This window comes from Podarcis melisellensis (genome assembly GCF_964234715.1).
Source record: "Podarcis melisellensis genome assembly, chromosome: 11".
In the NCBI taxonomy this organism is placed as follows: domain Eukaryota; kingdom Metazoa; phylum Chordata; class Lepidosauria; order Squamata; family Lacertidae; genus Podarcis; species Podarcis melisellensis.
This window is the reverse complement of record NC_138543.1, coordinates 21,438,787-21,452,872: the sequence shown is the minus strand read 5'-3', so window position 1 is coordinate 21,452,872 and position 14,086 is coordinate 21,438,787. Positions and strand designations below refer to the sequence as shown.

The following is a 14,086-nucleotide window of genomic DNA, read 5'->3' as shown; positions in this document are numbered from 1 at the left end:
GATGATCTGCCTGCAGAGACCAGTGGATTCTTGGGACTCTTCCATTTTTGTAAACATTACTCAGCTGGAGAACTGTGTTGCAAAATTTGGGAAAGTGTAAATTTCAATACGTAGCTGCATTTCTGTCTGCATATTGTTTCAGAAAATGCAAATTTGGTTAAGTTCACCTTTAAATGTGAATTGTTTCCCTGTTCTTAATACCAGCATATATGTGACATTTCACCGTCCCAGTAGTCAGCCTGTTCCCTGAGTGCACTTATTTGCCAGAGCAGCAAATGTTAAAATAATTGCTTATGCAAAAGTCAAAGTAACTACTTTATCTACTCAAAAGTCACGAATGGCAGATTGCTTCTAGGAATCTGACGGGCCGACATGGGAATGTGTGTCCTGTTAATTCGTTTTACACTGTTCAGCCAACATTTCTCTCCTTTTTCATCCTGAACACGTGCAGAACTTCCCTTTTAGACTGCAAAAACCTATGTAAATAGATCATCTGAAGTGTTTTGCACAACTGGGTACAAAACCTTTGCTCGGTGAAGATAGCCATCGGCTCCAGTTATCTGTAATCCGAACGAATCACTCTCTGCATCCCTAAACAGGCATACACAATGCTGCCACTGCTAGCGGTACCTACCAGCTGTTTACTGCATGTGCAAATCCAGCAAGGGGAATGGCGAACGTAGCATGGGGGATGAATGAAAGAATCCAACACAGGAGGCATGCTTTGCGCACTGGGAAGTCTCGGTGGTGTCACTGTTGCAAAATATTTACCATGCTTGGATTGGGGTGATTGCATTTAATTTATTTTTTAACTGGGATATAAATCTTGGAAACATTAAAAAAAAGAACTAAAATATGCAGTGACATTTTTGTGCTGAGATCCAGGGACAAGTTGTAGGATCCTAGTTGCACACATTCGTCAAGCTCCCATATCCTAAAGACCACCTTTCCTTGTAGCAGCCCATCCGTCAGCTCTATTGTATTATTCGAACAAGACCATACCTCTCATTTTTATCAGTTCGGGAAATTTTAATTGTGGGCGCAGAAGCAGGGCCTTTACACTGATGGCCCCAGGACTTTGGGATGTTTCTCCCAGAGAACCTCCTTGCTTACATTTTGAAAAGCCTATATAGCACCTACTGCAATTTCCAAAAAGCTTTCGGTTTCAGGAATTCTGTCGATTAATGTCAGTGGATTTGGTGGGTGCTGTTTTAATTATTTGTTTTTCAGCATTCATTCTCGTAACCCACTTTAATAGTCCACACAGGATAAGAAGAAGAAGGAAAAGAAAAAGAGACCACGGATATTATAGTTACTCTTAGAGCTTGCATATTTATTGAACAAATCCTACTAAAAGAGCTAAAATACATTGGGTACTTGTAGTGCATTATTAAAGATCACACTGTTACAAAAGCCTACATTTTCAGCAGTACACAACTGCAACTATACATAAATGCCACAACTGCTGAATACTGATTCTTGCTATATGTATATACAGCACAATTGACGCTATCTAGTCTACTAGAAAGAAAGCGCACGAGAATAGGGAAGGAGGAGGAAGAGGAGGAGGAGGAGGAAGTGGAAAGAAAACTAAGAATTGCAGTGCATGCATTGGTATTTAACAGTCAGAAGCTAAACAGTTCAGGTCAAAACCTGCCCAGTCAAAGGAAGAGCTGAAAGACAGAGTTATATAAAAAAATCAAGGTGGGCTTCCAGACTGTGTCTAACACAACAACATTCCATGAGGAGATGGTACAATTTTGTATTGTATTTTGTTTCCTAATACCCTGGGAGCAAGAACAAAAATGTAAAACCCACACATTGGAAAGACTGTGGAATTCTATTCATTGCTTTTTAAAGAGTTTGTCATTTTATACATTTAAAGGAACGATTACGTTTTTTGGGGGGAGGGGGAGAAACCAGCCAATTCTTGTTGATTTTAAGAGGACATGTAAAAACATGCTAACCCTCCCTTTTAAAAAAAAGCCTTCCTAAGAAATAAAAAAGACAAAATACATTAAGAAGACCCCTAAAGACCGTATGAAAATTATTGCTATTCTTTTATCCAAATGATATAAGCAGGATGGCAGAAAGGAACTCGTAGTAAATTACAGTTTTGTGATTGCTCCCACTTACCATTTCAAGTTTGTGAGCACACCCAGGTGGGAATCGGTTCCGCACTTACTGTAATAGTAATTACTCACCCTACAACACTGAATAAGAAAGCCACACTGAAGACACAAGGAAACAAGTCAGTCCAGTCTAAAGAACGAGAACGAAGTACCAACACCTTCTTAGAACATGGAAATTAAAAATAACTCCATCAGAGCTACCTTGCCAAGGAGCACGTTTAAAGTCCAAAATAGCACCATTCATCAGTGTCTCAAATCCTGTGGCAGCATCTCAGTCACTTACCACAAGGAAACCATGAGTTTCATACTACTTCTATACATCAAAAGAGTACATGGATAAAATATAGAGATATACAGACAATCGATGAAAATAAACTACTAGGCTTGTTACATCTAAAATGAAATAAAAGAGGGACTCTCAGCCTCTGCAAGAAGCAGTTCGGAATCATGGAAATGAAGAGGCAGCAAAGTTACCAGTTGCATGCGGTCTGTTGAGTTTTGAGTAGTGGAAGACATTGTTGTGGTAGAACCAGGCCTGAAGGCCCACCTGTAAAGTTTGTAAACTTGGATTCACAGTGTGAAATTCTGAGAGCTTTGACTTGAGTCAGAATGGTTATAAACCGGTTTCATGATACGTATTTTCCCCCACTGTAATTCTCTATAGAAAGGCTCAGAGTCCCGTAATTTTCTTCGTATGATTTACACAGAAACAATTCCCGATATATGACACCATGATGACCTCATCAACACCCATACATCATATTTAATACAAATGAGGAGTTATGATTAAAAAGAGGAGAGGTAATTTATTTTGGTGAAATGGTGTCCATAGCGATTTGCTGGTGCCAGGAGCGGAGCTTCCACTTTATCGTTCTTTTTGCGATTGACTTCCTTTGGGATGGGTAAGTTGTCCTATACAAACAGAGTGGGAGGAGAGAAAAGAGTTAGATGCATTTCTACCATACCAATGTTGTTTTTTTGTGGATTTTTTTTTTAAAAATTTTTTTCCCTTACATACATTTGACTTGTTACAGACTTGGTTTAAACATTAAGTATACACTACTTTAAGTTCAAAGTATTAGGTGGAAGAATGTGGTTTAGGTAGGATATTGTTTTCCAAACGTGATGCAATCAAAAAATTATGATGAATGGAGAAAACATCACACACTACAATTCGCTTTCTAGAGTTCTGGGTCTTGGGAAATTTCCATCTTGGCTGAATACCATGTCAATATGGTACATACAATTCCTCACAATTATAGCACCAGTAATCCCAACATACAGAGATTGCCCTTTGGCTAGTGTAACAAAGTGGTAGAGCATTACACAGCTTTTTCTTTCCTACATCTTGGAAAGCAAAAGGGCAGTATTATTTATTAGTTGCTGTCAGAGCCACCCGTTGGTCCCAGCTCACAAGAGACCCAAGTCCAATCCAGTTTATTTACAAAAGTCTTTATTGAAGATCATTGCTCCTTTTACATTCCATCTCCGTGGCTCCACGTCTGTAACATTAGATCGCTGAAGTCCCCTCTGAATCCGTACCGCCCCTACACCAGTTTAAGAGGCTTGTGCTGGACCACCTCTTCCTCTCCTTCCTTTTCCGCAGGGTCTTTCTGCCCCCCTGGGTTCCCCCCCGCCGGGACTCGCCCGAGGCTGAATCCTCTGACGCCTCTGCCCCCCTCCTTCTTGCTTTGGGGCCGGGCTCCTCCCCAGGGCTCTCCTCACTTCCGCGCGCCTCCACATTTGAACTTGGCGCGCGTACGTTGCTTCTGACCTTTCTCTCGACCGCTACACTGCTCCCGGTGCTACTCTCCGCCCCTTCTGGCACAGCGTCCTGCTCCGATCTCCTCCCCCTGTCTCCTTCTTGCTCTGCTCCCTCTGACACACTGGTAACTCCACCCCCTTCACTCCGTTCCGGCTGAGAAGCCGGCTCCGGTGTCCAACTCCCACTGGGGGTTCTCCCTTCGCTCCCCTGCTCCTGACTGCTTCCCCCTTGGCCTCCCCTTGGTCTGACCAGGGGGGCCCCCTTTTGGGAGTCCTCTGACTCACTGGACAGACTCATGGACGACCTTTGGTCATCGTCATCCTCCTCCTCATCTCTCTGGGATTCTTCCCCCTCGCTCTCTGTCTCCTCCCCCATCTGCTCTTCTCTCCCTGAAACCCTGACATCCATCCCCCCCTCGAAGCCCCCCCTTCCCCCCTCCCGCTCGTCGGGTGCAGGTTGTGGAAGCTGCGGCTCTTCGGGGGTAGATTCGGGATACAGGTCGTCTACTTCAATGTTCTCTGCTGGCAGTTCTGTGTATGTGTGTTCGAACTCGGGTTCTTCACCCAACGCGGTCTCAGTCTCTTCTTCCATTGCTACTTCGTCTGGTGCTGCCTTCCAAGGCCACTTCACCCACCTCTTACGCCAGTCCTCCTTTGGTTGCTCCTCCCACCAATCCGAAGGTAGTGTGTCCACTCCCGAACACGATCCCCTGGGCGGGCTCGATTCGGGCGTTCCCTCCTCGGCGGAAGAAAAGCCCCTGAACGTGGTATCTGACAATGTGGGCGTGAAAAGCCAGTCATCAAAGTACTCAGCTGGCATGGGTCTATGTGGGAAAAGTGCATGGAACTCATCTTTCAAAAGGGGTTCGTCTAACGCGTAGCCCGGCACCCAACTATTGGCACTGGCTGGGGTCCCCTCTCTGGCGAGAAAGTATTCAACTCCCTCTGCCCCCCATCTCGAGTCCAGTATCTCTGTGACCTCGTTGAGCGGTTCGGTCCTAGGTGACCCCCCCCTCTTGGGTGACTCTTTGCGTGGGTCTGGTACTGTTTCTGACTCCTGAAACCTGTGTGGGGCCTTGTAGGGAGTGAGCACCGACCTATGAAAGACCGGGTGCACTCTGGAGCCTTCTGGGAGGGCCAGGCGAAATGCTACAGGATTGATCCTAGCCTCAACTTGGTATGGCCCTAGCTGCCTGTGTCCTAGCTTCTTTTTGGCTAACGATTTGGCTGGCATCGCTTGGGCTGCTAACCATACCCAATCCCCCACCTGGATGTCTTCTCCCGCCCTTCTGTGTTTGTCCGCCTGCACCTTATAGGCTTGTTTGGCCAGCTCCAAATGTCTCCGCAGCTCCTCGTGCACCTCTTGCAACTCTGCTGCGAACTGGTCGGCCTCTTGTGGCACCCCCTCTCCTGGTGCTATAAGCCTCGGAAAGGTTCTGGGATGACGGCCATTGTTCGCGAAGAACGGCGTCACCCCTGTCGATGCGTGCTTTGTGTTGTTGTAGGCAAACTCAGCCATCGGCAGGTAGTCCACCCACGCTGCGGGTCGCTGATTGGCGTAACATCTCAGGTACTGCTGCATGATCGCGTTGACCCTCTCTGCTTGGCCGTTGGTCTGTGGATGTCTCGCCGACGCTAGGTCGATCTTGACGTGCAGGATACCTAGAAGCTTCTGCCAGAAGTTGTAAACAAATTGGCGCCCCCTGTCGGACAGGACGGACTGCGGTAGCCCATGCACTCTGAACACGTGGTCGATGAAGAGTTTGGCGGTCTGTTGTGCCGTCGCCACCTTGGCACAAGGAATGAAGTGCGCCATCTTGGTGAACAAGTCCACAACCACCAGTACCGCTGTCTTGCCCCTGGAGCTGGGCAGATCAGTAACAAAATCCAGGGCTACCCTCTCCCACGGCTGCTGCGGCGTCTCCAGCGGTTCCAGCAATCCCGCTGGCTTCTGGTGTACTGGTTTGGACCTCTGACAGGTGTCACACCTGGCGACGTAATCCGCCACCTCACCCCGCATCTGGGGCCACCAAAAGTCCCTGGCCACTAGTTCTATTGTCTTCTCCTTGCCGAAGTGGCCCGCACTGGGGGCGTCGTGCAACTGCTGCAGAACCTTTGCGCGAAGCTCGTCGCTTGGCACGTAGAGGGCACCCTTGCGAGTCAAGAGCCCGTCTCGCAACTGGAACTCATTGTCTCTCTGCGACCCCCTGCGCAGCTCCTCCATCTTGGATTGTGCAAATTGATCCACTTGCAACGCGCGTCGCACCGCGTCCAGGTCGACTGCGATGGCAGCGCACGCCCACGCCTGCGGTGCGAAAATGTGCTTCACTGCTACTGGTGCCGTCTCCTCAAGATATTGTGGTTTCCTGGAGAGCGCATCGGCTATAACATTGGAATCCCCCGGGATGTATTCTATTCTGAAGTCGAAATCCGCGAAGAATTCTGCCCAGCGCATGTGTCTTTGGCTCTGCAGCTTCGCTGTTCGCCAATACTCTAAGTTCTTGTGATCCGTGCGCACCTGCACTGTGTGCTTGGCTCCTATGAGGAAGTGTCGCCACGCTTTGAAAGCTGCGTGAATGGCCAACAGCTCCCTGTCCCATATGGTGTAGTTCTGCTCCGTCTTGCTGAGCTTCCGGGAGCAGAAGGCGCCAGACCTCCAATTCCCTTGTGGATCCTCCTGCAGAAGGACGGCTCCAACCGCTCTGTCTGACGCGTCGGTTTCTACCCGCATGGGCCTGCCGGGATTCACGTGCAGTAGCTGCTCCTCGGAGGCGAAGAGGCTTTTAAGCTTCCGAAAAGAGCGCTCTGCCTGTTCCGTCCAAGCGAACTTCTTCTTCTTGGAACTGAGGGTGTCCGTGATTGCTGCCGTCTCCTTTGCAAAACCTCTGATGAATTTGCGATAAAAATTGGCAAATCCGATGAATCTCTGGACTTCCTTCCGATTGCGTGGGCTCTTCCAGTCCAACACCGCTCAGACCTTGACGCTGTCCATGGCCAGCCCCTCGTCGGACAGCTTGTAGCCGAGGAAATCCACCTCCGTTACATCAAACTGGCACTTCTCCAACTTGGCGTAAAGCCTGTGCTCCCGCAACCTCTGCAGGACCTCCTTTACGTCCTTCTCGTGAGCTTCCGGCGATTCCGAGAAGATCAGGATGTCGTCGAGAAAACACACACACTTCTTGTAGAGGAGTCCCGCCAGCACATGATGCATAAAGGCTTGGAAAACGTGGCTGCCATTTTGGAGACCAAACGGCATAACTCTGTATTCATACGTGCCCAGAGGCGTGAACATGGCAGTCTTCCACTCATCGCCCTTCCGGATGCGGATGAGGTTGTACGCTCCACGCAAATCCAACTTGGTGAAGATCTTACCCTTCCTAACGGTCGCTAGGAGGTCGTCAATCTTGGGCATGGGAAAGGCCTTGGGCTTAGTCAGTCTGTTTATGAATCTATAGTCCACAATGAGTCTTTTTTGGGGCGTGTCTTTCTTCTTCACAAAGAAAACAGGACTGCCTCCCACTGCTTTGGATTCCCGGATGAAACCGCGCTTCAGATTATGCTCTATGAACTCTCTGAGCTCTTGCATCTCGTCCTCAGACATGGAATACAGCTTTGCAGTTGGCAGTTGCGCCCCCGGCACCAGGTCGATCGCACAATCGTAAGGCCTGTGAGGCGGCAACTTGTCAGCTTCTTTCTCGCAGAAAACCTCCAAGAATCCTTCGTACTTGCGAGGCACTGCCTGCACCATGCCAAGTTGCAGCTGCTGCTCGGCCCCCTCCTCCTGATTGGTCTGGATGCAATGCTGAGCACAGTACGATGAGCAGAAGGTGATTTGCCGCTGGTACCACGCTACAGCAGGACTATGCCTCTCCAGCCAACTCATGCCCAATACGATGGGCGTGTCTGACAGGTGGGTGACATTGAAGCTAATTACTTCTCGATGATTTCCAATCTGCATCACCATGGGAGGCGTCTGCTGCACAACTTGCCCTCCCAGCAATTTCCTGCCGTCCACCGTGACTACGTTCAGAGGCGTCGTTGCAGGCAGGAGCGCTATGCGATGCTGCTTGACAAATTGCATTCCCACAAAATCCGCATTGCTCCCTGAATCAATCGTGATGGGAACTTCCAGGGAGTGTCCATTCGGCAGCTGAAGGGTTGCAGTGAGTTGCACTGCTGGCTTGGGTGGTAAAGGGTCTGTGCGTTGCAAGGGTGCTGGGGACTGCTCTACAGATTCGCCTGGCTGAGCCCCAGTAGCTCCGCTTCCAGCCAGGCATTGTCGTTTCCCTGAGGCTGCTCTCTTTGCACCACTTCCGCTGCCACTGTTGCTAGAGCTGCAGTGTGTTTTTGGAGCCTCTGGGGGCACTCTTTCGCCATATGCTGTGCACTGTCACAGATGTAACATTTCCTGGTCCCTCTAGGAGGCTTCGCCTTCACTGCACCGGAAACAGGGGCTGTGGATGGTGTCTGAGCCCTAGCACCACCAATTTCCATCGGCTCTTCTCCCTGCCTCCCCAAGGGCGAGGGGTGCGTCTGGCTGAAGTCCCTGGGGACAAAAGGGGGTATTCTCGCTGGTGCACGCGCCTGGGGTCCCTCCCCATCGTGCCAAGGGCGTCCCTCGTGTCGTATTCCGATCGCAAGAGCCCTCTGCACCACGTCTTCTAGGGTCTGGGGTCTATCTCCTCTGGCAATCTCATCCTTGATGGGGGGGCTAAGACCTTCGCAGAACAGATCTCTTACTGGTTTACTGTCCTTCTCCCAGCCCAACGCAGTTAATAATGCGAAGAATCTGGAATGATATTGACGTACAGTGGCTTTGCCTTGCCGCAGTCCGTGCATCTGTCTACGAGCAATATCCACATCCACAGATGACTGGAAACAAGCATCCATCGCTTCAATAAATTCATCAGAATTGCGGCGGGCAGGGCCATCTTCGCGCCACAAATTGCGCAACCAAGCTCTAGCCTCTCCATGCAAATGCGAAATTATAAACCCCACTCTCTCCTCCTCATCTTTAAAATCATTGCGAAGCAAATGCAGTGCATACACGACATCTGCCCTGAAGTTAGGATAGTTTTGCAGGTTGCCATCGAAGTGGGTAACTAGGGTGCCCCCCCGCCGTCCAAGTCCAATCCAGTTTATTTACAAAAGTCTTTATTGAAGATCATTGCTCCTTTTACATTCCATCTCCATGGCTCCACGTCTGTAACATTAGATCGCTGAAGTCCCCTCTGAATCCGTACCGCCCCTACACCAGTTTAAGAGGCTTGTGCTGGACCACCTCTTCCTCTCCTTCCTTTTCCGCAGGGTCTTTCTGCCCCCCTGGGTTCCCCCCCGCCGGGACTCGCCCGAGGCTGAATCCTCTGACGCCTCTGCCCCCCTCCTTCTTGCTTTGGGGCCGGGCTCCTCCCCAGGGCTCTCCTCACTTCCGTGCGCCTCCACATTTGAACTTGGCGCGCGTACGTTGCTTCTGACCTTTCTCTCGACCGCTACACTGCTCCCGGTGCTACTCTCCGCCCCTTCTGGCAGAGCGTCCTGCTCCGATCTCCTCCCCCTGTCTCCTTCTTGCTCTGCTCCCTCTGACACACTGGTAACTCCACCCCCTTCACTCCGTTCCGGCTGAGAAGCCGGCTCCGGTGTCCAACTCCCACTGGGGGTTCTCCCTTCGCTCCCCTGCTCCTGACTGCTTCCCCCTTGGCCTCCCCTTGGTCTGACCAGGGGGGCCCCCTTTTGGGAGTCCTCTGACTCACTGGACAGACTCATGGACGACCTTTGGTCATCGTCATCCTCCTCCTCATCTCTCTGGGATTCTTCCCCCTCGCTCTCTGTCTCCTCCCCCATCTGCTCTTCTCTCCCTGAAACCCTGACAGTTGCATTTGTATCGCACCCTGCTTCCAAGGAGCTCGCAGCAAAGTACATGAAATTTCCTCAGTATAAAGTTTCAGACTTCTGGCCGGAAGGGAATCGCTACCATTTTCATAGTTAATGACTCTTCTTTCTGAAGCACTGAAGAGTATGGCCCCATCTGTTGGATATCTCCTTCCCAAAAAAATACCCAGGATCACAGGGGCCTTCTCCAGGTAAAAGAACAATACCTAACCCCAGCAAGCTGACATAGGAGCAGCTGTTATTTTCTGAGCAAGAAAACAAGATAGAGTGTTTGCACAAGATAGCACAGAGGGGGAGGCTTCCTGCTCTTAATGCATCTGCAAAACTCCACAACAAGTGCATTCCTTATTCTGCATGTTTTGGATATGTTTGGATGCAAAGATGTGGTTGTGCAAGGCTGATGCTGAAGGCAGTTAGACACCTGGTTGCGTGCTCTGCACACAAACTGGCAAGTGTAAGCAAGTGTGCAAAAAACAAACAAGGTAAAATCTGATTGCATAAATTTACAGACCAGGTGAGGATCATATTAAGTGCAACTAATACACGTCTGAGGGAGATAACTTACTGATAATAGCATGAAGAAGAATGCTTTAAACCATCACTCAAAGGCACAGAACATTAATGCTAACAAGGTTGCCTGCCAATAAATTCATTTGGGTGTTAACCAGAGGCTCCATTTTTACTGGCACTTCTAATTTGGTGCACAGAAAATCCATTCGTGCTGCAAAAAATTGCCTAGTTATTGAAATGTACCTTTTTGCTGCCTGGCTTCTCCTACCTTCTTAAATGGCTTGTTTCTTAGGCTCCTGGCACCCAGTAATGAAGCCTTTTCCTGCAATAATTTACTGAAAGGCATATTTATTCTCTCAAAGTGGTAAGGAATGGTTAGCAGGCCATGCTGCCAGAAGCTGTGCTTTACTATCTAGATCGTCTTGCTAATACTTTCTTTCCCACACTGTCACTTCTAATGTTTAGTTCTTAGTTCCTATAATATATTATACCAAGTGCTTAAGCCTGGCTCTAACTTTAAGCCTATGTTTAGCCTGTTTACTATTTAATGTCAGCGAGATTTAAAGTAAAGCCCATTATTATGCATTATCTTGAGCAGAGAGACACTGCAGAAAGAGAGTCCTAACAATAAATTCCACAAAGTCCTCATCATTATAGGTGAAATCCAGCACACAGGTAGGACAGAAATCTGATTGGTGTGTCCTGGATTGCAACCAAGATCGTTAAACAGGTGGGGGGTTTTTTTGCTTTTCTGTGGCTACATGTAAATAGGCTAGATTCATTAGTCTTGAAAATTAGGATATATTAATTCCAGTAAGTATTAAATGCTCACATTTCATTCTTGAAATTCTGCACCAGAAATCAGTTTTCACACCTCTATATTAACCTTGTTTAGTTTCAGTTTTCTTATATACAGTATTTATAATATTTCTATACTGATAATATTCAAAATCCCCAAGTGATTCAAATAACACACAATAAAACAATTTTAAAAAATGAATATCTATATATACAACATTATAACAAGAAACACAAAGTAACAAATGGGATTATATAGGGGGTTGCCCTCCCATCTAAAACAGGTTGCTTCCCTCCATTCAGATCAGCAATACCACCTCCATCTTATCTGGTTTACGTTTCAACTTGCTTGCCCTTATCCAAACTTGTTTGCTCTCATTTTCTTTAACTCAGAAATGGCAAACTCTTGAATAACGGCAACCTCCCGATCAGAATAAAATATTGGCTGCGGAATATTTTCCTAGCCTCTATGCCAAGCAAAAATGTGGGAAGGTGGAGGGGGAGCCCACAACCCTATCTCATATATTCATGATTTTCCATATCCAGCATTTTTAGCTGTGCTAATAATTCTGCTACTCTACAGCCCTACCACTGAGCCTGTTCAGGCAAAGCTATCTTGAAGCTGGAATCCAACTGTCGTACATTATTAATTCAAGCTGTCTCTGCAGTTATACACACTCAAGAGAATATCCAGCGGCCCAGTCCCATTTCATTGCAACACCAGCAAAGGGAGGTCATCAGCTGGAGTACAAACCAGCAGCGGCCTCTCTCTATGTCAGGGGCTGGCAGAAGGCAGATTGGCACTGGGTGGAAACAGCAGCATTCTGGGGCATGGGTGGGCATATATAAAGCTCTTGAACTATTTACAATGAACTAAGGCAGGGGTGAGGAACTTGTGGTTCATTCAAACGTGTTATGTACTGAAGTTCTCACCCTGGGCCAGCAGGGGGATACTGTAGATAGTTATGCAAATGAAGGATTGAAAGTGACGTTCAGTGATTGGATAGTTTTAGAAAGTTGTTACAGTTACGTGGTACTGGAGCTCTATATAAGCAGGCTGACTGAATCCTTCAGTTCAGTTCTGGCCTGGCCTCTGAATAAACAAGAGCTCTTGAAGAATCACTGTGTCGTCTGATATGTTCACCCACAACTTAACAAAACTCCACCTCCCAGCAGCCCCAGCCATCCAGGCCAATGGCAAGGGATGATGGGAACTGTACTTAACATCTGGAGGACCACGGGTTCCCCTTCCCTGCCGTGAGTCTTCCACCTCATCCTGAGATCATGCACTCCTGCCCTGACGCCATGTGGCAACTCTCCAGCAGGCCATTTGTTCTAAGAAGAATTGGGAGGAGAAAGAATCTTGGCAGGCCAGACATGGCATATGGGCTCCATGTTGACTTTCCTGTTCCTTGTGGAGAAAATGGAGGAGATGAAGTGGCTCATTTCCTAGTATTTTGCTGCCTTTAACCACATACTCTGTGGAGATTGTTTTTCCCCCACAGCGGTCCCCTACCTCCAGAAGTAGTGATCTAATATGACCTCACGCCAGGAAGTGAACATGGCCAGGCTGCCTGCATGGCAAACACAGTCAAAAATGCTAAGTCAAGAGAAAGAAGAACCTGCTCATCTCTTGATATAAGGAAAACCCAACTATTAAGAAACTGTGGATTTAGAAGCAGTACATATTGTATGTGCAATACAATTCTCTCTCTCTCTCTCTCTCTCTCTCTCACACACACACACACACACACACACACACACACAGCGCTAAGTTTTATGCTATGATCCTGTCTACTCCTGAGCTGAGAACTCACAGACATATTTCAAATTTAAAATAATGTATGTGTTTATGTTAAAGCTCTGGTTTACAGTTCACGAGAATTTGGCCCAAGATCTTTAGAATTCAAAGCTCCTTTTGTTGCATTTTAGAGAACATTCCCTTAAATAAGTCAATTATTTCCTTAATTGTTTTTTTGCTTGTCGTTTGGTTTTATTCATGGCTTTTTTTTACTCTTAGAGGATATAGGAAGAAAACTAAAATTTTTAACATGCAAGCAACAGACAGACAGATAGATGAAAGATCTGGGCAGGGTGCCAAAAGTATTGTGTTGTGCAGTTCCTTTTCAGCTGTAAAAACAATCTCAACCCTGAAATTCTGCCATACAGTCATAAGATTAAATATATATATATCCCATGTGACCATACTAGGATCTGCAAATACAGTCTTTCTGTTCCTTGCAAACCATTTCCACTTGTCTAGTCCATGAGAAAGAGAAAGGGCTTTTTTGTCTGCAATTCTGAATACATGAATCTATTCTTTTTTATTGCTCCTTCATTATATAAGGCTGTTTTAGATTAGTAAGAGGAGTTCATGAAATTGAAAGACTGAGCCCTTTTCACTATTTGTCTGTTATGTTCCATTAGCTCTAATTGTATAAACCTAATTTAAGGTTGTGATTATAAAGGTTCTCTATTTCTATATAATATTCTAACGATAATATCCGGAAAGACAAATTGCATTGATTTAAGTCTTTAATAACATCCATAAGGTTGCAATCCTAAACAAACCTACTAAGAAGCAAGGGTCATTGGGCACGGTGGGACTTACTTCTGAGTAAACACAAATAGGGCTGCGCTGCGCTTAATAAAACTCTAGCCATGAACTAAAGAGTTGTATTGGAAGAGGCAATTTCTGAAGTCTCCCTAGGTTTCAGAGGTGGCTCTTTACATTGGGGAGGGGAGATAAGGAACAAATTTTTGAGACTGCAACCCACAGGGCACTTTGCCAGCCCAAAGCATTCAGCAGAGGCTTCACTATGGGAAAATAAATGAGCAAACTGATCCTATTGAACTATTGCTGCAGTGGCATGCTGGCAATCCTCTATTCAGTTTTACTCCCTGCAAGGGAGACTCTCATCACACTGTGGGAGTTCAGAGGGCTCCTCTCCCTTGCCAACACCTCCTGATGCCATAGAAAAGCCCATCATTCA

The 14,086-nt window shown here is 47.2% G+C and overlaps 1 long non-coding RNA gene across 1 annotated transcript; it reads left to right on the top strand.

Annotated features, from left to right (window-relative positions):
• The first annotated feature begins 3,083 nt into the window (after positions 1–3,083).
• Positions 3,084–14,086, top strand: LOC309380713. Its single transcript, XR_014173065.1, has 2 exons — positions 3,084–3,534; positions 9,796–14,086. It is a non-coding gene; the product is annotated as an uncharacterized lncRNA (long non-coding RNA).